Consider the following 23,384-nt stretch of genomic DNA (forward strand, 5'->3'; position numbering starts at 1 on the left):
ACTTTTGATTTTGGCTAATTTTAGTTTTTTGTTATTTTTTTGTGCCTTTCTGCTTTCTTTGCCCATTTTAAGTATGTGCATTATATTTGCAGTAGTTTTTAGGGTCTAATGATGGTCCTAACTCAATTTTTTTTTTTGGAAATTTTTGGAAAAAAAATGCCTTGTTATAGCCTTACTTTTAATTTTAGGTGAATTTAGTTTTTTGTCATTTTTTGTGCCTTCCTGCTTTCTTAGCCCATTTTAGGTATGTGCATTATATTTGCAGTAGTTTTTAGGGTCTAATGATGGTCCTAACTCAATTTTTTTTTTTCGAAATTTTTGAAAAAATATGCCTTGTTATAGCCTTACTTTTGATTTTGGCTGATTTTAGTTTTTTGTTATTTTTTGTGCCTTTCTGCTTTCTCTGCCCATTTTAAGTATGTGCATTATATTTGCAGTAGTTTTTAGGGTTTAATGATGGTCCTAACTCAATTTTTTTTTTTTTTGGAAATTTTTGAAAAAATATGCCTTGTTAAAGCCTTTACTTTTTGATTTTGGCTAATTTTAGTTTTTGTTTTTTTTTGTGCCTTTCTGCTTTCTTTGCCATTTTAAGTATGTGCATTATATTTGCACTAGTTTTTAGGGTCTAATGATGGTCCTAACTCAATTTTTTTTTTTGAAAATTTTTGAAAAAAAAATGCCTTGTTATAGCCTTACTTTTGATTTTGGCTAATTTTAGTTTTTTGTTATTTTTTGTGCCTTTCTGCTTTCTTTAGCCATTTTAAGTATGTGCATTATATTTGCAAGTAGTTTTTAGGGTCTAATGATGTCCTAACTCAATTTTTTTTTTTGTAAATTTTTGAAAAAAAAATGCCTTGTTATAGCCTACTTTTGATTTTGGCTAATTTAGTTTTTTGTTATTTTTTGTGCCTTCTCCTTTCTGCTTTCTTTTCCCATTTTAAGTATGTGCATTATATTTGCAGTAGTTTTTAGGGTCTATGATGGTCCTAACTCAATTTTTTTTTTTGGAAATTTTTGAAAAAATATGCCTTGTTATAGCCTTACTTTTAATTTTGGCTAATTTAGTTTTTTGTTATTTTTTGTGCTTTCTGCTTTCTTTGCTTCCATTTTAAGTATGTGCATTATATTTTTTAGTAGTTTTTAGGGTCTAATGATGGTCCTAACTCAATTTTTTTTTTTTGGAAATTTTTGAAAAAAAATGCCTTGTTATAGCCTTACTTTTGATTTTGGCTAATTTTAGTTTTTTGTTATTTTTTGTGCCTTTCTGCTTTCTTTGCCCATTTTAAGTATGTGCATTATATTTGCACTAGTTTTTAGGGTCTAATGATGGTCCTAACTCAATTTTTTTTTTTTTGGAAATTTTTGAAAAAAAATGCCTTGTTATAGCCTTACTTTTGATTTTGGCTAATTTTAGTTTTTTGTTATTTTTTGTGCCTTTCTGCTTTCTTTGCCCATTTTAAGTATGTGCATTATATTTGCAGTAGTTTTTAGGGTCTAATGATGGTCCTAACTCAATTTTTTTTTTTTGGAAATTTTTGAAAAAATATGCCTTGTTATAGCCTTACTTTTGATTTTGGCTAATTTTAGTTTTTTGTTATTTTTTGTGCCTTTCTGCTTTCTTTGCCCATTTTAAGTATGTGCATTATATTTGCAGTAGTTTTTAGGGTCTAATGATGGTCCTAACTCAATTTTTTTTTTTTGGAAATTTTTGAAAAAATATGCCTTGTTATAGCCTTACTTTTGATTTTGGCTAATTTTAGTTTTTTGTCATTTTTTGTGCCTTACTGCTTTCTTTGCCCATTTTAAGTATGTGCATTATATTTGCAGTAGTTTTTAGGGTCTAATGATGGTCCTAACTCAATTTTTTTTTTTGGAAATTTTTGAAAAAATATGCCTTGTTATAGCCTTACTTTTGATTTTGGCTAATTTTAGTTTTTGTTATTTTTTGTGCCTTTCTGCTTTCTTTAGCCCATTTTAAGTATGTGCATTATATTTGCAGTAGTTTTTAGGGTCTAATGATGGTCCTAACTCAATTTTTTTTTTTGGAAATTTTTGAAAAAATATGCCTTGTTATAGCCTTACTTTTGATTTTGGCTGATTTTAGTTTTTTGTCATTTTTTGTGCCTTTCTGCTTTCTTAGCCCATTTTAAGTATGTGCATTATATTTGCACTAGTTTTTAGGGTCTAATGATGGTCCTAACTCAATTTTTTTTTTTGGAAATTTTTGAAAAAATATGCCTTGTTATAGCCTTACTTTTGATTTTGGCTAATTTTAGTTTTTTGTTATTTTTTGTGCCTTTCTGCTTTCTTTGCCCATTTTAAGTATGTGCATTATATTTGCACTAGTTTTTAGGGTCTAATGATGGTCCTAACTCAATTTTTTTTTTTTGGAAATTTTTGAAAAAAAATGCCTTGTTATAGCCTTACTTTTGATTTTGGCTAATTTTAGTTTTTTGTTATTTTTTGTGCCTTTCTGCTTTCTTTGCCCATTTTAAGTATGTGCATTATATTTGCAGTAGTTTTTAGGGTCTAATGATGGTCCTAACTCAATTTTTTTTTTTGGAAATTTTTGAAAAAAATGCCTTGTTATAGCCTTACTTTTGATTTTGGCTGATTTTAGTTTTTTGTATTTTTTGTGCCTTTCTGCTTTCTTTGCCCATTTTAAGTATGTGCATTATATTTGCAGTAGTTTTTAGGGTCTAATGATGGTCCTAACTCAATTTTTTTTTTTGGAAATTTTTGAAAAAAATATGCCTTGTTATAGCCTTACTTTTGATTTTGGCTGATTTTAGTTTTTTGTCATTTTTTGTGCCTTTCTGCTTTCTTAGCCCATTTTAAGTATGTGCATTATATTTGCAGTAGTTTTTAGGGTCTAATGATGGTCCTAACTCAATTTTTTTTTTTGGAAATTTTTGAAAAAAATATGCCTTGTTATAGCCTTACTTTTGATTTTGGCTGATTTTAGTTTTTTGTCATTTTTTGTGCCTTTCTGCTTTCTTAGCCCATTTTAAGTATGTGCATTATATTTGCACTAGTTTTTAGGGTCTAATGATGGTCCTAACTCAATTTTTTTTTTTGGAAATTTTTGAAAAAATATGCCTTGTTATAGCCTTACTTTTGATTTTTGTTGTTTTTTGTTTTTTGTCATTTTTTGTGCCTTTCTGCTTTCTTTGCCCATTTTAAGTATGTGCATTATATTTGCACTAGTTTTTAGGGTCTAATGATGGTCCTAACTCAATTTTTTTTTTTGGAAATTTTTGAAAAAAAATGCCTTGTTATAGCCTTACTTTGATTTTGGCTAATTTTAGTTTTTTGTTATTTTTTGTGCCTTTCTGCTTTCTTTGCCCATTTTAAGTATGTGCATTATATTTGCAGTAGTTTTTAGGGTCTAATGATGGTCCTAACTCAATTTTTTTTTTTGGAAATTTTTGAAAAAAAAATGCCTTGTTATAGCCTTACTTTTGATTTTGGCTGATTTTAGTTTTTTGTCATTTTTTGTGCCTTTCTGCTTTCTTTGCCCATTTTAAGTATGTGCATTATATTTGCAGTAGTTTTTAGGGTCTAATGATGGTCCTAACTCAATTTTTTTTTTTTGGAAATTTTTGAAAAAAATATGCCTTGTTATAGCCTTACTTTTAATTTTGGCTAATTTTAGTTTTTTGTTATTTTTTGTGCCTTTCTGCTTTCTTTGCCCATTTTAAGTATGTGCATTATATTTGCAGTAGTTTTTAGGGTCTAATGATGGTCCTAACTCAATTTTTTTTTTTTGGAAATTTTTGAAAAAATATGCCTTGTTATAGCCTTACTTTTGATTTTGGCTAATTTTAGTTTTTTGTCATTTTTTGTGCCTTTCTGCTTTCTTTGCCCATTTTAAGTATGTGCATTATATTTGCACTAGTTTTTAGGGTCTAATGATGGTCCTAACTCAATTTTTTTTTTTTGAAATTTTTAAAAAAAAATGCCTTGTTATAGCCTTACTTTTGATTTTGGCTAATTTTAGTTTTTTGTTATTTTTTGTGCCTTTCTGCTTTCTTTGCCCATTTTAAGTATGTGCATTATATTTGCAGTAGTTTTTAGGGTCTAATGATGGTCCTAACTCAATTTTTTTTTTTGGAAATTTTTGAAAAAAAAATGCCTTGTTATAGCCTTACTTTTGATTTTGGCTAATTTTAGTTTTTTGTTATTTTTTGTGCCTTTCTGCTTTCTTTTCCCATTTTAAGTATGTGCATTATATTTGCAGTAGTTTTTAGGGTCTAATGATGGTCCTAACTCAATTTTTTTTTTTGGAAATTTTTGAAAAAATATGCCTTGTTATAGCCTTACTTTTGATTTTGGCTAATTTTAGTTTTTTGTTATTTTTTGTGCCTTTCTGCTTTCTTTGCCCATTTTAAGTATGTGCATTATATTTGCAGTAGTTTTTAGGGTCTAATGATGGTCCTAACTCAATTTTTTTTTTTTGGAAATTTTTGAAAAAATATGCCTTGTTATAGCCTTACTTTTGATTTTGGCTAATTTTAGTTTTTTTGTTATTTTTTGTGCCTTTCTGCTTTCTTTGCCCATTTTAAGTATGTGCATTATATTTGCAGTAGTTTTTAGGGTCTAATGATGGTCCTAACTCAATTTTTTTTTTTGGAAATTTTTGAAAAAAAATGCCTTGTTATAGCCTTACTTTTGATTTTGGCTAATTTTAGTTTTTTGTTATTTTTTGTGCCTTTCTGCTTTCTTTGCCCATTTTAAGTATGTGCATTATATTTGCAGTAGTTTTTAGGGTCTAATGATGGTCCTAACTCAATTTTTTTTTTTGGAAATTTTTGAAAAAAAAATGCCTTGTTATAGCCTTACTTTTGATTTTAGGTGAATTTAGTTTTTTGTCATTTTTTGTGCCTTACTGCTTTCTTAGCCCATTTTAGGTATGTGCATTATATTTGCAGTAGTTTTTTAGGGTCTAATGATGGTCCTAACTCAATTTTTTTTTTTTCGAAATTTTTGAAAAAATATGCCTTGTTATAGCCTTACTTTTGATTTTGGCTGATTTTAGTTTTTTGTCATTTTTTGTGCCTTACTGCTTTCTTTGCCCATTTTAAGTATGTGCATTTTATTTGCAGTAGTTTTTAGGGTCTAATGATGGTCCTAACTCAATTTTTTTTTTTGGAAATTTTTGAAAAAATATGCCTTGTTATAGCCTTACTTTTGATTTTGGCTGATTTTAGTTTTTTGTCATTTTTTGTGCCTTTCTGCTTTCTTAGCCCATTTTAAGTATGTGCATTATATTTGCACTAGTTTTTAGGGTCTAATGATGGTCCTAACTCAATTTTTTTTTTTGGAAATTTTTGAAAAAAAAATGCCTTGTTATAGCCTTACTTTTGATTTTGGCTAATTTTAGTTTTTTGTTATTTTTTGTGCCTTTCTGCTTTCTTTGCCCATTTTAAGTATGTGCATTATATTTGCAGTAGTTTTTAGGGTCTAATGATGGTCCTAACTCAATTTTTTTTTTTTTGGAAATTTTTGAAAAAATATGCCTTGTTATAGCCTTACTTTTGATTTTGGCTAATTTTAGTTTTTTGTTATTTTTTGTGCCTTTCTGCTTTCTTTGCCCATTTTAAGTATGTGCATTATATTTGCACTAGTTTTTAGGGTCTAATGATGGTCCTAACTCAATTTTTTTTTTTTGGAAATTTTTGAAAAAAAATGCCTTGTTATAGCCTTACTTTTGATTTTGGCTAATTTTAGTTTTTTGTTATTTTTTGTGCCTTTCTGCTTTCTTTGCCCATTTTAAGTATGTGCATTATATTTGCAGTAGTTTTTAGGGTCTAATGATGGTCCTAACTCAATTTTTTTTTTTTGGAAATTTTTGAAAAAATATGCCTTGTTATAGCCTTACTTTTGATTTTGGCTGATTTTAGTTTTTTGTCATTTTTTGTGCCTTTCTGCTTTCTTAGCCCATTTTAAGTATGTGCATTATATTTGCGCTAGTTTTTAGGGTCTAATGATGGTCCTAACTCAATTTTTTTTTTTTGGAAATTTTTGAAAAAAAATGCCTTGTTATAGCCTTACTTTTGATTTTGGTTAATTTTAGTTTTTTGTTATTTTTTGTGCCTTTCTGCTTTCTTTGCCCATTTTAAGTATGTGCATTATATTTGCAGTAGTTTTTAGGGTCTAATGATGGTCCTAACTCAATTTTTTTTTTTTGGAAATTTTTGAAAAAATATGCCTTGTTATAGCCTTACTTTTGATTTTGGCTGATTTTAGTTTTTTGTCATTTTTTGTGCCTTTCTGCTTTCTTTGCCCATTTTAAGTATGTGCATTATATTTGCACTAGTTTTTAGGGTCTAATGATGGTCCTAACTCAATTTTTTTTTTTGGAAATTTTTGAAAAAAAAATGCCTTGTTATAGCCTTACTTTTGATTTTGGCTAATTTTAGTTTTTTGTTATTTTTTGTGCCTTTCTGCTTTCTTTGCCCATTTTAAGTATGTGCATTATATTTGCACTAGTTTTTAGGGTCTAATGATGGTCCTAACTCAATTTTTTTTTTTTGGAAATTTTTGAAAAAAAAATGCCTTGTTATAGCCTTACTTTTGATTTTGGCTAATTTTAGTTTTTTGTCATTTTTTGTGCCTTTCTGCTTTCTTTGCCCATTTTAAGTATGTGCATTATATTTGCACTAGTTTTTAGGGTCTAATGATGGTCCTAACTCAATTTTTTTTTTTGGAAATTTTTTAAAAAAAATGCCTTGTTATAGCCTTACTTTTGATTTTGGCTAATTTTAGTTTTTTGTTATTTTTTGTGCCTTTCTGCTTTCTTAGCCCATTTTAAGTATGTGCATTATATTTGCAGTAGTTTTTAGGGTCTAATGATGGTCCTAACTCAATTTTTTTTTTTTGGAAATTTTTGAAAAAATATGCCTTGTTATAGCCTTACTTTTGATTTTGGCTGATTTTAGTTTTTTGTCATTTTTTGTGCCTTTCTGCTTTCTTAGCCCATTTTAAGTATGTGCATTATATTTGCAGTAGTTTTTAGGGTCTAATGATGGTCCTAACTCAATTTTTTTTTTTTGGAAATTTTTGAAAAAAATATGCCTTGTTATAGCCTTACTTTTGATTTTGGCTAATTTTAGTTTTTTGTTATTTTTTGTGCCTTTCTGCTTTCTTTGCCCATTTTAAGTATGTGCATTATATTTGCACTAGTTTTTAGGGTCTAATGATGGTCCTAACTCAATTTTTTTTTTTGGAAATTTTTGAAAAAAAAATGCCTTGTTATAGCCTTACTTTTGATTTTGGCTAATTTTAGTTTTTTGTTATTTTTTGTGCCTTTCTGCTTTCTTTGCCCATTTTAAGTATGTGCATTATATTTGCAGTAGTTTTTAGGGTCTAATGATGGTCCTAACTCAATTTTTTTTTTTGGAAATTTTTGAAAAAATATGCCTTGTTATAGCCTTACTTTTGATTTTGGCTGATTTTAGTTTTTTGTCATTTTTTGTGCCTTTCTGCTTTCTTTGCCCATTTTAAGTATGTGCATTATATTTGCAGTAGTTTTTAGGGTCTAATGATGGTCCTAACTCAATTTTTTTTTTTGGAAATTTTTGGAAAAAAAATGCCTTGTTATAGCCTTACTTTTGATTTTAGGTGAATTTAGTTTTTTGTCATTTTTTGTGCCTTACTGCTTTCTTAGCCCATTTTAGGTATGTGCATTATATTTGCAGTAGTTTTTAGGGTCTAATGATGGTCCTAACTCAATTTTTTTTTTTTCGAAATTTTTTGAAAAAATATGCCTTGTTATAGCCTTACTTTTGATTTTGGCTAATTTTAGTTTTTTGTTATTTTTTGTGCCTTTCTGCTTTCTTTGCCCATTTTAAGTATGTGCATTATATTTGCACTAGTTTTTAGGGTCTAATGATGGTCCTAACTCAATTTTTTTTTTTTGGAAATTTTTGAAAAAATATGCCTTGTTATAGCCTTACTTTTGATTTTGGCTGATTTTAGTTTTTTGTCATTTTTTGTGCCTTTCTGCTTTCTTTGCCCATTTTAAGTATGTGCATTATATTTGCACTAGTTTTTAGGGTCTAATGATGGTCCTAACTCAATTTTTTTTTTTGGAAATTTTTTGAAAAAAAATGCCTTGTTATAGCCTTACTTTTGATTTTGGCTAATTTTAGTTTTTTATTATTTTTTGTGCCTTTCTGCTTTCTTTGCCCATTTTAAGTATGTGCATTATATTTGCACTAGTTTTTAGGGTCTAATGATGGTCCTAACTCAATTTTTTTTTTTTGGAAATTTTTGAAAAAATATGCCTTATAGCCTTACTTTTGATTTTGGCTGATTTTAGTTTTTTGTCATTTTTTGTGCCTTTCTGCTTTCTTAGCCCATTTTAAGTATGTGCATTATATTTGCACTAGTTTTTAGGGTCTAATGATGGTCCTAACTCAATTTTTTTTTTTGGAAATTTTTGGAAAAAAAATGCCTTGTTATAGCCTTACTTTTGATTTTGGCTAATTTTAGTTTTTTGTGCCTTTCTGCTTTCTTTGCCCATTTTAAGTATGTGCATTATATTTGCAGTAGTTTTTAGGGTCTAATGATGGTCCTAACTCAATTTTTTTTTTTTGGAAATTTTTGAAAAAATATGCCTTGTTATAGCCTTACTTTTGATTTTGGCTAATTTTAGTTTTTTGTGCCTTACTGCTTTCTTAGCCCATTTTAAGTATGTGCATTATATTTGCAGTAGTTTTTAGGGTCTAATGATGGTCCTAACTCAATTTTTTTTTTTGGAAATTTTTGAAAAAAATATGCCTTGTTATAGCCTTACTTTTGATTTTGGCTAATTTTAGTTTTTTGTTATTTTTTGTGCCTTTCTGCTTTCTTTGCCCATTTTAAGTATGTGCATTATATTTGCAGTAGTTTTTAGGGTCTAATGATGGTCCTAACTCAATTTTTTTTTTTTGGAAATTTTTGAAAAAATATGCCTTGTTATAGCCTTACTTTTGATTTTGGCTAATTTTAGTTTTTTGTGCCTTTCTGCTTTCTTAGCCCATTTTAAGTATGTGCATTATATTTGCAGTAGTTTTTAGGGTCTAATGATGGTCCTAACTCAATTTTTTTTTTTTGGAAATTTTTGAAAAAATATGCCTTGTTATAGCCTTACTTTTGATTTTGGCTGATTTTAGTTTTTTGTCATTTTTTGTGCCTTTCTGCTTACTTAGCCCATTTTAAGTATGTGCATTATATTTGCACTAGTTTTTAGTGTCTAATGATGGTCCTAACTCAATTTTTTTTTTTTGGAAATTTTTGAAAAAATATGCCTTGTTATAGCCTTACTTTTGATTTTGGCTAATTTTAGTTTTTTGTCATTTTTTGTGCCTTTCTGCTTTCTTTGCCCATTTTAAGTATGTGCATTATATTTGCAGTAGTTTTTTAGGGTCTAATGATGGTCCTAACTCAATTTTTTTTTTTGGAAATTTTTGAAAAAAAATGCCTTGTTATAGCCTTACTTTTGATTTTAGGCTAATTTTAGTTTTTTGTTATTTTTTGTGCCTTTCTGCTTTCTTTGCCCATTTTAAGTATGTGCATTATATTTGCAGTAGTTTTTAGGGTCTAATGATGGTCCTAACTCAATTTTTTTTTTTTGGAAATTTTTGAAAAAATATGCCTTGTTATAGCCTTACTTTTGATTTTGGCTGATTTTATTTTTTGTCATTTTTTGTGCCTTACTGCTTTCTTTGCCCATTTTATGTATGTGCATTATATTTGCAGTAGTTTTTAGGGTCTAATGATGGTCCTAACTCAATTTTTTTTTTTTGGAAATTTTTGAAAAAATATGCCTTGTTATAGCCTTACTTTTGATTTTGGCTGATTTTAGTTTTTTGTCATTTTTTGTGCCTTTCTGCTTTCTTAGCCCATTTTAAGTATGTGCATTATATTTGCACTAGTTTTTAGGGTCTAATGATGGTCCTAACTCAATTTTTTTTTTTGGAAATTTTTGAAAAAAAAATGCCTTGTTATAGCCTTACTTTTGAGTTTGGCTAATTTTAGTTTTTTGTTATTTTTTGTGCCTTTCTGCTTTCTTTGCCCATTTTAAGTATGTGCATTATATTTGCAGTAGTTTTTAGGGTCTAATGATGGTCCTAACTCAATTTTTTTTTTTTTCGAAATTTTTTGAAAAAATATGCCTTGTTATAGCCTTACTTTTGATTTTGGCTGATTTTAGTTTTTTGTTATTTTTTGTGCCTTTCTGCTTTCTTTGCCCATTTTAAGTATGTGCATTATATTTGCAGTAGTTTTTAGGGTCTAATGATGGTCCTAACTCAATTTTTTTTTTTTGGAAATTTTTGAAAAAAATATGCCTTGTTATAGCCTTACTTTTGATTTTGGCTAATTTTAGTTTTTTGTTATTTTTTGTGCCTTTCTGCTTTCTTTGCCCATTTTAAGTATGTGCATTATATTTGCACTAGTTTTTAGGGTCTAATGATGGTCCTAACTCAATTTTTTTTTTTGGAAATTTTTGAAAAAATATGCCTTGCTTTTGATTTTGGCTAATTTTAGTTTTTTGTTATTTTTTGTGCCTTTCTGCTTTCTTTGCCCATTTTAAGTATGTGCATTATATTTGCAGTAGTTTTTAGGGTCTAATGATGGTCCTAACTCAATTTTTTTTTTTGGAAATTTTTGAAAAAATATGCCTTGTTATAGCCTTACTTTTGATTTTGGCTAATTTTAGTTTTTTGTTATTTTTTGTGCCTTTCTGCTTTCTTTGCCAATTTTAAGTATGTGCATTATATTTGCAGTAGTTTTTAGTGTCTAATGATGGTCCTAACTCAATTTTTTTTTTTTGGAAATTTTTGAAAAAATATGCCTTGTTATAGCCTTACTTTTGATTTTGGCTAATTTAGTTTTTTTGTGCCTTTCTGCTTTCTTTGCCCATTTTAAGTATGTGCATTATATTTGCAGTAGTTTTTAGGGTCTAATGATGGTCCTAACTCAATTTTTTTTTTTTCGAAATTTTTTGAAAAAATATGCCTTGTTATAGCCTTACTTTTGATTTTGGCTAATTTTAGTTTTTTGTTATTTTTTGTGCCTTTCTGCTTTCTTTGCCTATTTTAAGTATGTGCATTATATTTGCACTAGTTTTTAGGGTCTAATGATGGTCCTAACTCAATTTTTTTTTTTGGAAATTTTTGAAAAAAAAATGCATTGTTATAGCCTTACTTTTGATTTTAGGTGAATTTAGTTTTTTGTCATTTTTTGTGCCTTACTGCTTTCTTTGCCCATTTTAAGTATGTGCATTATATTTGCAGTAGTTTTTTGGATCTAATGATGGTCCTAACGCAATTTTTTTTTTTTTTGGAAATTTTTGAAAAAATATGCCTTGCTATAGCCTTACTTTTGATTTTGGGTGATTTTTTTTTTTTTTTTTTTTGTCATTTTTTGTGCCTTACTTTATTTTTAGCCCTGTTTAATTATGTGCATTATATTTGCAGTAGTTTTTAGGGTCTAATGATGGTCCTAACTCAATTTATTTTTATTTTTTTTAATTTTTTGATTTCATTCCTTACGGTAAGCCTATAGTAAGGCATAAAATCAAAATTAAATAAAAAAAATAAAAATTAGTTAAGACCATCCTTAGACCCTAAAAACTACTGTAAATATAATGCACATACTGAAAACGAGCTAAGAATGCAGTAAGGCACAAAAAATGAAAAATTCACCCAAAATCTGAGGTAAGGCTATAATACTTATTTAAATTTTTTCCCTTTTTATTACCTCCATTTTGAGTTGATTTAAATTTTTTCCGCTGTGTTGATGCCGTACCTTAGCCTTACTTTCAATTTTGGCAACCGCTACCATGGCAAACGTAACCATGGCATATCAGCGGTTGCCAAGCAATGGTTGGGTCCAGGATGCTTGCTTCTGATTGGCTCCAGCAGAGAGAGAGATAGAGAGAGAGAGAGAGAGAGAGTGTGTGTGTGTGTGTGTGTGTGTGTGTGTGTGTGTGTGTGTGTGTGTGTGTGTGTGTGTGTGTGTGTGTGTGTGTGTGTGTGTGTGTTTTAGCTACGCTTCGTCACTTTCATTTTTCATTTCAGGAAATGCTAATTACTCTTGCTATAAATGTCATTTGAAAAAAATGTTGTTTACTAATCATAATTGAGTAGTTGTTACACACTTATTTCTACCTTAACTTGTCTTAATTAGTAATAAGTTAAACCACACAGACATGGGGTTATTCTGCTGCACCCACACTTTTCCTTCCTAAAGCAACGGTGTCAAACTCATTTTAGTTCAGGGGCCAAATACGGAGCAGTTCATCCTAAGAGGACCGCAGATTTTAGGTGGGAAAATTTGTTATTTTTGTGCTCTCATTTGCACTTCCACATATAAATAAATGATTAAATATTTACGGCACTGATAATATCAAATCAATAAGTGACATATATTCGTCCCTGCAGGGTCTTTATTTTCAATTTGTTTTATTTTTAGGCCATTTTTTTACGTAATTCGGTGATTTTTTGTGAAATAATTTCAAGAAAATTGCAGAATTTTGGGAAAAATTGTGAGGTTATTTTAACAATTTCACATTAAAAATGACTGCCAACATGTCATATAATCATGGGGGAATTGTGAGCCCTACGATTATTTTGGAGTTTCATTTAATATGTGTATTATTTTGAAGATATCTACAACTGATTAGTTTGTATGTTACACAATGATCGATGGTTTCTTTGACTTTTTTTACTTCTTCTCGTGGACCGAATTGGATGCACTAAAGGGCCGCATTTGGCCCCTGGACCCAGAGTTTGACCGACGTGCTTTAAAGGAGCTGAAGTACTGACTAGCCTTCAATCACATTCACAAAGACACATCAGCAGATCTTACAGTGTGTGATGTGAGATAAGCTCAGGCTTTGCTTCCACCTCCACGTGCACGTGCACTGATATTTACCTCACATGCACAATCTTCATCTTCACTCCCACACATGAGTCGCATTGTACCCCGTTCGTCTTCCTCCTCAGGGGAAGGAAGAGGACTCTGGAGGACTTTTCAAAGACATTGGTCTATTTCTACAGTTGAAAGGAATCCTGGTCCCTGAGGCAAGCTCTTCATGGAGCACTTGATGAATCCAGTTCACTCCCATTCCCAGACACACAACCGCATGCTAACATTAACAAGGTAAAGATTCCACATGGCTCCACAGTCCACAGTGATTCCCTTTGAAAAGAGATTTTAAAGCTTCCCTAACAATGCAGCGCCTGCAGTGAACACTTGTTTTTATTTTAGTGCTACTTTAATTTTAATGCATCCTTCTGTACATTTAAACACAATAATGATGCAAACAAGATGACACACAAGACGATTTTAGTCTTTGTTGACACAAATGTGTTTTTTTGGATGAACATGAGTATTTTAAAGTAGTGTAAGTGCAAACCACAAACAAAAGAAAGGAAAACTTTCAGACCAAGGACACAAACTTAACTATTCTCCAAACTATAACTTTTCTGTTAGTTCCAGTCTGCTGCAGGCTGATGAATGTGAAAAACTGTTCATGGATACAAACACAGGGCGCACGGTGGCTTAGTGGTTAGCACGTCCGCCTCACAGCAAGAAGGTCCTGGGTTCAAGCCCTGGGGTGGACTTGGGTCCTTTCTGCGTGGGTTTCCTCCGGGTACTCCGGCTTCCTCCCACAATCCAAAAACATGACTGTAAGGTTAATTGGAGTCTCTAAATTGCCCATAGGAGTGAATGAGAGAGTGAGTGGTTGTCTGTGTCTGTGTTGCCCTGTGATGGACTGGCGCCCTGTCCAGGGTGTACCCCCGCCCAGTGCCCTATGAGAGCTGGATATTGGCACCCCGCGACCCTTTTAAACGGGAATAAGCGGGTATGAAAATGGATGGATGGATACAAACACTGGTGGAGTTAGTGATTCATTATTACATCTTCATAAATGTGGTGATTTGAAACCTGTCTATGGAATGCTACTCATCTTTAAAATGGAATGTACATTCAAAGCTAATTAACATTTTTAAACTGTATCTTTATTCACAACACATTTCTGTTGTTTTCATTGACTGAAAGATGGAACAAAATACTGGCAGATGTTTATTTTTGGTTTAAACCAGTGGTTCTTAACCTTTTCAGGCCATGACCCCCAAAATAAAGGTCCCATAGAGTCGGGACCCCCACTGTACCATCTATAAGGTGGAATAAAGGGGAGAGATTTTTGGGGTCCATCTATAAAGTCAGCAAAACAATGGTCCATTGTTCTATGAATCTGTGATAACCACATTTATTTATTCTTCAAGTTTATTATTATTATTATTATAGTCATCTTAAAGATGGAAATTCTGGTTTTAATCACAAATAAAATGAGTTCAAAGTGATTAAAATGGTGGAAAAGGAGGTGAAATGGGATTTTAAAAACCACAGAAATTGGTTCAAAGTGCAAACTACAGGGGAAAAAAACGGACAAAAAAAAGTGGTAAAAAGGATTCAAAGTGTCACGATAGAAATGTTTAAAAAGTAGGAACAATTAGTTTAACTGGCAAATAATGTGCATGACAAATCATGAATGTGATTAAATGGGCAAAAATAATCATGGAATTTGGTGAAAAGAGGTTAAAAGTGACAATAATGGGTCAACATAGGTAGAAAAGTGATGGTAAGTGCAAAAAAAGGCATTGAAATTTAATGTAGAAGTGTCAGAAATGCAAAAATGCATTAAAAGGAGCAAAAATATGGCAAAAAAGTGATGAAAATAGGTTAAAATATGACAAACTATTCCTAATGTCTTGAAAGAATTTGGAAACCATCTGTCTCGCAACCCCAAATAGGGTCCTGACCCCAAGGTTGAGAACCCCTGGCTTATAGAGTATGTCCTGCAGAGTGACGTCATATCACTGGGAAACCATGGAAACAAACATAAAACAAAAAAAAACTTCAAAAGAGTCACTTCCTCCTCTTTGTCTGATAAAGAAACACAGGAACTCACTGAGAATTAAGTAAAACAACACTTTTTAAAGGAACTTTTCAAATCCCACAATGCAGTGCATGAAAACTTTGAGAAGTTGAAGTCACATGACCATTTCACAACAAACCCATTGTGATGGTAAAACTATCTTACCCTGGACATTTTTCTGTGGGTAAATCTCTATCAGAGGATCCATGAGAACAGTTTTTAAAAATGATATTTATCATCACAAGCAGCTGTAAGTTAAATGTTTTTAACCCTTTGATGAGGTCTAAAATGACCCAGAGGGTTATTTCTAAAAATCTTGGACATTTAAATTTCAGGTATTCTTCATAAAACATGTTTGTGACATAAAGCAATTTGCGTTTTTAAGAAAAAAACAATACATATTTTAAGAAATTGCAGTTTTTGAATCACAACTTTTCCATAAGTGGGATCAAACTGTTATTGTTGACTGACTTCAACAAAAACGTAATGAAAATATACTGATATTTTCCATGACTGATTAAAACTAAACTAGAATTTTTGCATCTTTTTTTTTAGAAGGAATCCAATCAAATCTACTTTGTATAAATGTAAAGTGGAACAAGTTTTAATAACGTCTCATATCTGATTAATAAATGGTAATTAAAGCTTTCAAAAATGCATAAACTCTTAAGTTTTATATTTTAGTCGACTAAAATCTTCACCTAACTTAGTTTACTAAAATCACTGAAATAGTTCTGATGACAAAATAAAAAGTGATGACTGTGTCAAAAATGACATTACTCTTTAGTCGACCATTATACAATAAAAAGTATTATCATTTTTGACCCACTCATGGAAGAGTGGAGGTATTGGTATTTATCCAAGGGTTAAACCGAGCTGTTATAAATAAAAGGTGTGAAGACAAGAGTCGAGCTGTGGGACAAGCGTGACCAATCAGGAGTCAAGCTACGTCGACCCGTCGTCACCTTAAGCTTACTCACCGAGTGCCACCGACTCACCGACTTTCTCTGCCCACATTGAGCTGCTGCTATGACATGGTTTCATGACTAAACAACAGATGAAGAGTGAATAACACATCTGAGAGCGTCAGTGACTTTCCTGTAAGAAAGAAAGAAAGCAGAATGAAATCTACGTCATTATGAACTCATCTTTGTGCAAAACGATCATCTGTGATTGGATCTGTGAGATCACTGCACACTGTAGATAAAGTCATAAAGCTATGGCTTTGATACAGGAAAGCACTTATTTGTGACCATAAATCACCAAATGAAGGAGCGTTTCCCCGTCTCAAAGTGGAGGTTATTATAACTCTTTAAAAAGATCAAGTGTTACTTTTTTATTTAGGGTGACCATATGTCAGGCCTGATTTAAAAAGTGTCCGGGTTTCCAAGAGACTCTGAACGCATCTCAGGAACACGTTGATTTAAAGGAGCGTAACTTTGCTTTATCTGAGAAAATCCACCAGTTTCTGAAAGTTAACATCATCTGAGACCAAGACTAACCTGAGATCAAAATGCACCGAGACCATAAAACTGAATTTAAAAAACAATCAAAGGTTAACGAAACATTTTCTCTTTCGTTTTAGTTTCTTTAAAATACATTTGATGCATGAATCAAAGATATTTATCGTCTTACAAAGTTCGTCTCCTCATTATCACATTAGTAAAGTTGAAGAATAGCAGAAATCAGTGCTGGTCTTCTGTGTTCAGGCACTTTAACACCGAGTAAAGATGCTTTAAAATCTGGTCTTGGGTCCTACAACACTGCTCTGTGAAGCCATCGTCTTGTCCTTACGGTAATGTTTTGCACACGTGACACGTGTTTTGACGAGACACAGCAGAGAGAAGAGAAAGACTAAACATGGATCAACAGAAACCAAATACTGGTGGATATAACAACACTATTTCAGCAGGAAGATCCTCCTGGATGATTAAACCTCCATGGAGGTTCAGAGAAGGGTTTCAAAACAAAGAAGAAACTTAGAATGTAGGAAGTTAAGGACAGAATCATTTTGAGTCAAGCTGGTTTAGAATAATGTGTCTCCTGTGTGTGTGTGTGTGTGTGCGCGTGCGCGTGCGTGTGTGTGCGTGTGTGTGTGTGTGTGCGTGTGTGTGCCCCCCACTCCCCTTAATTAATTTACTAAAAGCTACAACTAAAAGCATACTCATCATTCTCTACATTGTTTTTAATCTACCTTGTAATGGCAAAATACAATATAAATATGTTGTTATTGTTCATAAGGTTGAAAAGGTACAAATGACTGTAGACATGTAAAAACTAGCTACAGAAAAGCAGAACAACATTAATTCTTAACTCACTATATTTTGAGTTTGTCCCAGTGGCTCCTTTGTTTTCAAACCTCTGAATCATGGAGGTTTTATCATCCAGGAGGATTTTTTATTAAATCCACCAGTATTTGTTCTCTTTCTATCCATCTTTTTCCTCGACTGTATGTCTCATCAAAACAAAGCAGCATCTTTAATGATTCAGTCACGTGTGCGTAGAATTATTGTAATGACATGATACTGACTTTAAAGATCGACTTGTTTGCTTTCAGAAAGTGGTGGAATTTTTCAGATAGAACAAATATTAGCAAAGTTACGCTCTTTTATATGAACGTGTTTCCAGAGATGTGTTCAGGGTCCCTTAGGGAAACCTGGTCGTTTCACAAGTTTTTAAATCAATTTGAACACGATGTGAAAAGATGTCTGGGTAAAACTTGACGTATGGTTACCTGACTTAACTGCTCCAGAAGCTCCGCCCATAATCAAGATATTTTTACTTTTTATTTTCCATCCATAAACACAGGTCAGACCAAACCTCAGGGTTGAGTTACTCTTTAAGATAAAAGCTCACGTTCATTTGACCTTTTCATCATTGAACAAACTTCATGCTCCAAAAATCCAACAAACACAACATCAACAAAAACAAGTAAAAAATGTAGTAAAAATTTAGAATTTACAATGTGGGCTTGTAATTAGAGGGTCACTGGTTCTAATCCCAACCTGGTTCATAACCAGCAAGTCCCTAAACCCTAGAACACTATCATTACAATTAGTAACGCCAGGTTATTTCTATGTTATACCCAACAAAAAGTCATTATAATCAAAATGTATCAAAATAGGACAATACTTGACAAAATAGAGCTATGTTCTTTTTATTTTTAACTATGACATGCCTAAAAACTACCATAGGTGGAATTACTGAAAAATTAAGATTGTAAAAACAAAAAAAATCTAAGAATAATAAATAATGAAAGGGTAAATTGTATTTAATAGGGCTGTTTGATCATTAAAACCTTCATATGTTAATCGATGACCTTTTGACTTTTACAGGAAACAAAATCAACAAAAGTCAGCATCTAACATTTCTTAGACTTTGATGTATTATTATTATGATTATTATTATTATTATTATTACAGGTCTGTTCACAGCTTGATGTGAACTGTTGTTAAATAAAAATGGTGGTAAAACAACTGCAGAAGGTCCAGGACAGCTTTTTTTAATCTCTATAAAATCCATTGTTGTTTCCTTTCCTAAGTTTGATTGGCAGCGGCAGCTCAAGGTCAGTCTTTGATTGATGATTATTGGCACAGACGTCGCCCCGTTTCCCCAGTGAAGCAAGCAGAAAAAACGCAGGGCTCGTATTTATAATACGGACATTAGAGATTACTCTGCAGAACACGAGACATGAATGACATTTCCATGAAAAGCACGTGTGTACTATTGATCGATCGCTCTCTCAGTTCAGGCAGAGAAACCTTTGTTTTTCTGCTTCAAACTTTTAGGAAAGATGGGTTCGCATCCCCAGAACGTCCACACCCATAAACTTAAATATGTAAATATCCCCAAAGGCTCAAAAAAGAGAGGAAACAAAAATGCATGTTTCTCCTAAAACCATAGGAGATTCTAGCTGCTGCGCAGAAATTGTCGGGCCAGGCAATTTTAGGCAAAAGAAGGCAGCAGATGTTAGCGTCTAAGGGCAGAGATCAAACGGCTTTCAAAATTCAGAAAAAAAAAAACTTTTAAGAACGCAAATTCTAGACTTTTGTTTTAAATTTGTTTTTATAAGAATTCTCCACTATTTTTACAAGTTTGGCCTAATATCTTTGAAATGTTCTTATTAGTAGATCTATACATAACAAAACACATTATTATGAGCCATATTCATTTAATTACCTTTAAAAAATAGGATTACTTTACAGTTTTAGAGCCTGTGTTCCTCCATCTTGAAATCATGTGACTGATGATGTCACACTGCCTGTAAACATCCCATTGTTTTCTATTGGAGTGAAACATTCAGCCTGATTTTTACATCATTTAGTAGATTTTTAGATCATTAGTAACTTTTTTAGTCAAAATTCAAACTTGTGCTGTTTTTGGTTCCCCTTAAAAAAGAGGAAAAGTTAAAAATGTTGATGTAAACTTCTTTTTTTTACAGAAAGAGGATAGAAACAATTCTCACCTGGGCCATCTCTGTGGAATCCCTGAACCCTCAACTGCTCCTCAGGGATGGGTCAAATGCAAAGGACAAATTAGTGTTAACATATATGCCAATAAATAAAGGCAAAAACCATGATTTAATCTTGATCATCATATTTCAGTTAATATTTATTTTCTCGTTTGCTTCTGGTTCTGAGTAACACGTTTTGTTTTCTATGGAAACATGAAAAAAAAAACCCTTGAATCTTAATGAAAAATATTTCTCATGCACGAAGATGAAAGATGTGCAGCCACTTTCTATGCAAACATTTGTCATTTAAATAAATATATGCTGTCATTAGAAAGTGCACACAGAGCATCAAAAAGATCCCTCCGTGCAACTATTGAGGCGTGGGAAAGTGTTGACAGCCAGATGTATCTCCTACGTTATAGATCCATCATAATCTAGAGATGAATGCTGTGATATGTTTGGTTTGTGTGCCTCAAACACGGTTTATTCATCCTGATGCACAGCAGTGCCTGAAGTCCACATTCCTACTCACACACTGTGGGCCTTTAAAAGCATGACAGACGATGATTTAGGAGGAACTACTGACTGCTCACCTCCTGGATGTCGACCACACTTGGATTTTTCCTGGACTCCAACGTGCTTTGCTGGCATTTTTCTTGATTTAGGTGCAGCTTATTTTATGCTTATAGATATGTCAGCAAAACCCTCTTTTAATGACATCATGAGTAAATGTAGAAGTTCCTGCTGATCTGGGATTGGCTGTAATCTACTGACATGTTCTCACAGTTACAGACAGTCTGTTGCATCATTGTACCAGTTAGAACTCTAACTGCAGCATCTGGATTAACTGGAGACTTTTTAGTGAGTCACTGGAACATCCTAAAGAGTACAGATAGATCTACTCAAGTAGAAGTACTGTTACTTTATTTAAATTGTACACAAGTACAAGTACAAATAAGTCATACATAAAATACTCAAGTACAAGTAAAAAGTAGCTCAATTAAATAATACTCAAAGTAAAAGTTACTATAGTTACTTTCATGTGACCACGTACGTCACGTCCTGTGACGTGTAATTGTAGAAAAGTGTTAAAATTTCAATATTGAAACGTCTCAAAAACCTCCTCATGAAAGCATTAAAAACTATTTAGTGATATTTCAGTGTTTTTGATTAATTCAGGTGTTTCCATTACCAGTTTGTATTGCACTATTTAAATTTTGTGCATTTCCAAAAGTAATGGAAACACAGCTTTTGATGACACCTAAGTTTTTAACTGTGATACCAAACGAGAGGTTTAATTACTGCTATATCTTAAAAGCCTCTGGTACATAATATGTTTATCCAGTTTAATATATTAGTGCTAATCACTTGAGCTGGGATTGACTCCAAAAGACAGGTTGTTGGTTCAGAATCACTAACTATTGAGCTCAGCTCAGATAAACCAGTAGGAGTGAAACTGTGTGAATAAAAGCTGTATGTTGGAGCTGCTTTGTTTAAGAATCTATTGAGCATAGCTCTAGGGAGGATATTAGCTATTATTCCATGTAGTCCTATTGTAGTCCTGGCTGTTGTTCTTTGAGTTTAAACAAAGGGTCCAACATTTATTGGTTAGCTGTTCAGAGACACTGTTATCGCTGTGTTTCCATTACTCTTACTCAAAATCTAAATAGTTCAATAAAAACTGATTATGGAAACACCTGTATTAAAAAAAACACTCAAATATCGCTAATACCTTTTTTACGCTTTCATGAGGAAATGTTTCAGACGTTTCAATATTGAATCATTGACGCTCAATGGAAACACTTATTACACAATTACACGTCACAGGACAGGACGTACGTGGTCACATGACCACTTTTCTCTGAGAAAACATGGCGTGGTACATGTGGACAGAAGAGGAGACCCAGATATTTATTAGCATTTGACTTAATAATTATTCATTATTTTTGCTACATTTCTCCATTTCTGACACTTCTACATCACATTTTAATGACTTTTCTACACATTTTTTCCACCTTCCAGACATGTTCATCACTAATAAACCCTTTCTACAACTTTTACACCTAATATCACATATGTTGACCCATTATTGTCACTTTTAACCTCTTTTCACCATATTTCATGCTTTTTTTTACCAATTCAATCACATTTATGATTTCCCACATGTCAATTATTTGCCAGTTTAAACCAATTGTTACAATATTTACGCTTTTAAGCCTTTTTACCACTTTTTCTGTCTATTTTTATCAACTCTAATTTGCAACTTTTTACCAATTTCTGTGGTTTTTAAAATCCCATTTCACCACCTTTTCCACCATTTTTGGTCACTTTGAACCATTTTATTAGTGAATAAAACAAAGATTGACATTTTTAAGATGACTATATACTAGGGTGCAAATAAAAATCTGATTATTATTCAGTTTATTTCTAAAAGGGACTTTCTTCAAAATGTAAAGATTGCTCATATGTAAAAATTAAACATATTTACTTCATTATACATATAATTGTTCTTCACTTAAATAATATTTTGTGCATTCTAATAATTTATTTGAAAGTTTGTTCAAATAATGAGATTGCAGTAACCTTGCAGCATCCGTGCCGTATGCTAACGTAGCGCTGAATGTTCAGCTGGGATCACAGAAACACGTTTTTTTTTTTAACTTCACACTGCTGCTTCTTTCCTCCATTTGCTCAAACTGTCGGGGTCACAAACAGCAAAACTCTCAGTTGTCTGAGTTAAAAGTGGTGATTCCGGGATGTTCTGTCAGAACGATGCTTGATGGGAAAAGCCTCGGTGAGCTCCCATTGGCTCTCAAGGTCAGTCCGTGTGACCCCTCCCACATGCCACACTCACTTTATCCAGCTTAACGCCACCAGTTATTCTGCACGCTATTCTGTCAGAGTGACACCGTGTTGTTGAGCAGCTTTAGTTTATGCTAGCATTAGGATTCATACATTCATAGCATGAGGGTCATTGCACCGCATGATATTTCATAAAATACTCATCATCCGGCAAGTTTTACATGAATATTATGATGGAAATAAATATACGAATACTTTTTATACAGGACTACAACATAACTACAATAGGGTAGAAAATACATTTGAATATATTCAGAGCAATTTTAAAGATTTTTTCAAAACAACAGTCGTGGCCAGACAGTCGCACCACATGATATTTTGACACTTTGAATAACAGAATAAATTAAAGAAGTAATTTAGTAAGTAACGTATTCTTTTATTTATTTATTTTTTTATCTAATTGAGCGTATATATACTACGTTACTAAATATGTTAACTAAATAACTAAAAAAAAATGCAGTTGGACATAATATTTAGGTGCCTTGTCATTGACCCATTAAGTTCTGAATATAATTTAAAAACTAGGAACAATTAGTTTAAACTGGCAAATAATGGGTATTACGTATGAATAAATTGTCAAAAATAAGCATGAAATATGATTAAAAAAGAGGTTAAAAGTGACAAAAATATATTCATATGTGACATTAGGTGAAAAAAGGTGGAGCATAAAATGGTTTATAAGTGCTGAAAATGTCTTAAAGTGGAAAAAAATGTGCAGAAAAGACATTGAAATGTGATGTAGAAGTGTCAGAAATGGGAGAAATGTAGCAAAATACATTAAAAGGAACAAAAATATGACAAAAAAAGTGATGAAAATAGATTGAAATATGACAAGTTTGGTGTAGTTGCAGAAAAAGAGTAAAAATAAGCAAAAATAGGCTTGAGTTACAGTTATTGTGATTGAACAATGTGATTATTTCATGTGGAACAGTTTTAAAAACCTTTGTATTGCAGAATCCGTCTAAAATACAAAGGGAAGCAGACGAGCTGTCACATCTGGGACGTTTGTGGCTCCTTTATTACTAAATGTTTGGTTCAGTCTCTTTTTATTTTCTATATTTGTAGCTTTTACGTTTCTACTTTGTGTTTTGATGAGTTCTGTGCAGTGAAGGATTTAATGAAAGTGATTATTAG

The 23,384-nt window shown here is 31.8% G+C and overlaps 1 long non-coding RNA gene across 1 annotated transcript in view; it reads left to right on the forward strand.

Moving 5' to 3' along the window:
* Positions 1 to 22,812, forward strand: part of LOC114473064 (uncharacterized) — a 31,860-nt gene extending 9,048 nt beyond the window's left edge. The window contains exon 3 of the long non-coding RNA XR_003675215.1: positions 22,776 to 22,812. This is a non-coding gene — a long non-coding RNA (uncharacterized LOC114473064). The remainder of the gene's footprint in view (positions 1 to 22,775) is intronic.
* The last annotated feature ends 572 nt before the right edge of the window (positions 22,813 to 23,384 follow it).

This window comes from Gouania willdenowi, chromosome 12 (genome assembly GCF_900634775.1).
Source record: "Gouania willdenowi chromosome 12, fGouWil2.1, whole genome shotgun sequence".
Classification (NCBI taxonomy): Eukaryota; Metazoa; Chordata; class Actinopteri; order Blenniiformes; family Gobiesocidae; genus Gouania; species Gouania willdenowi.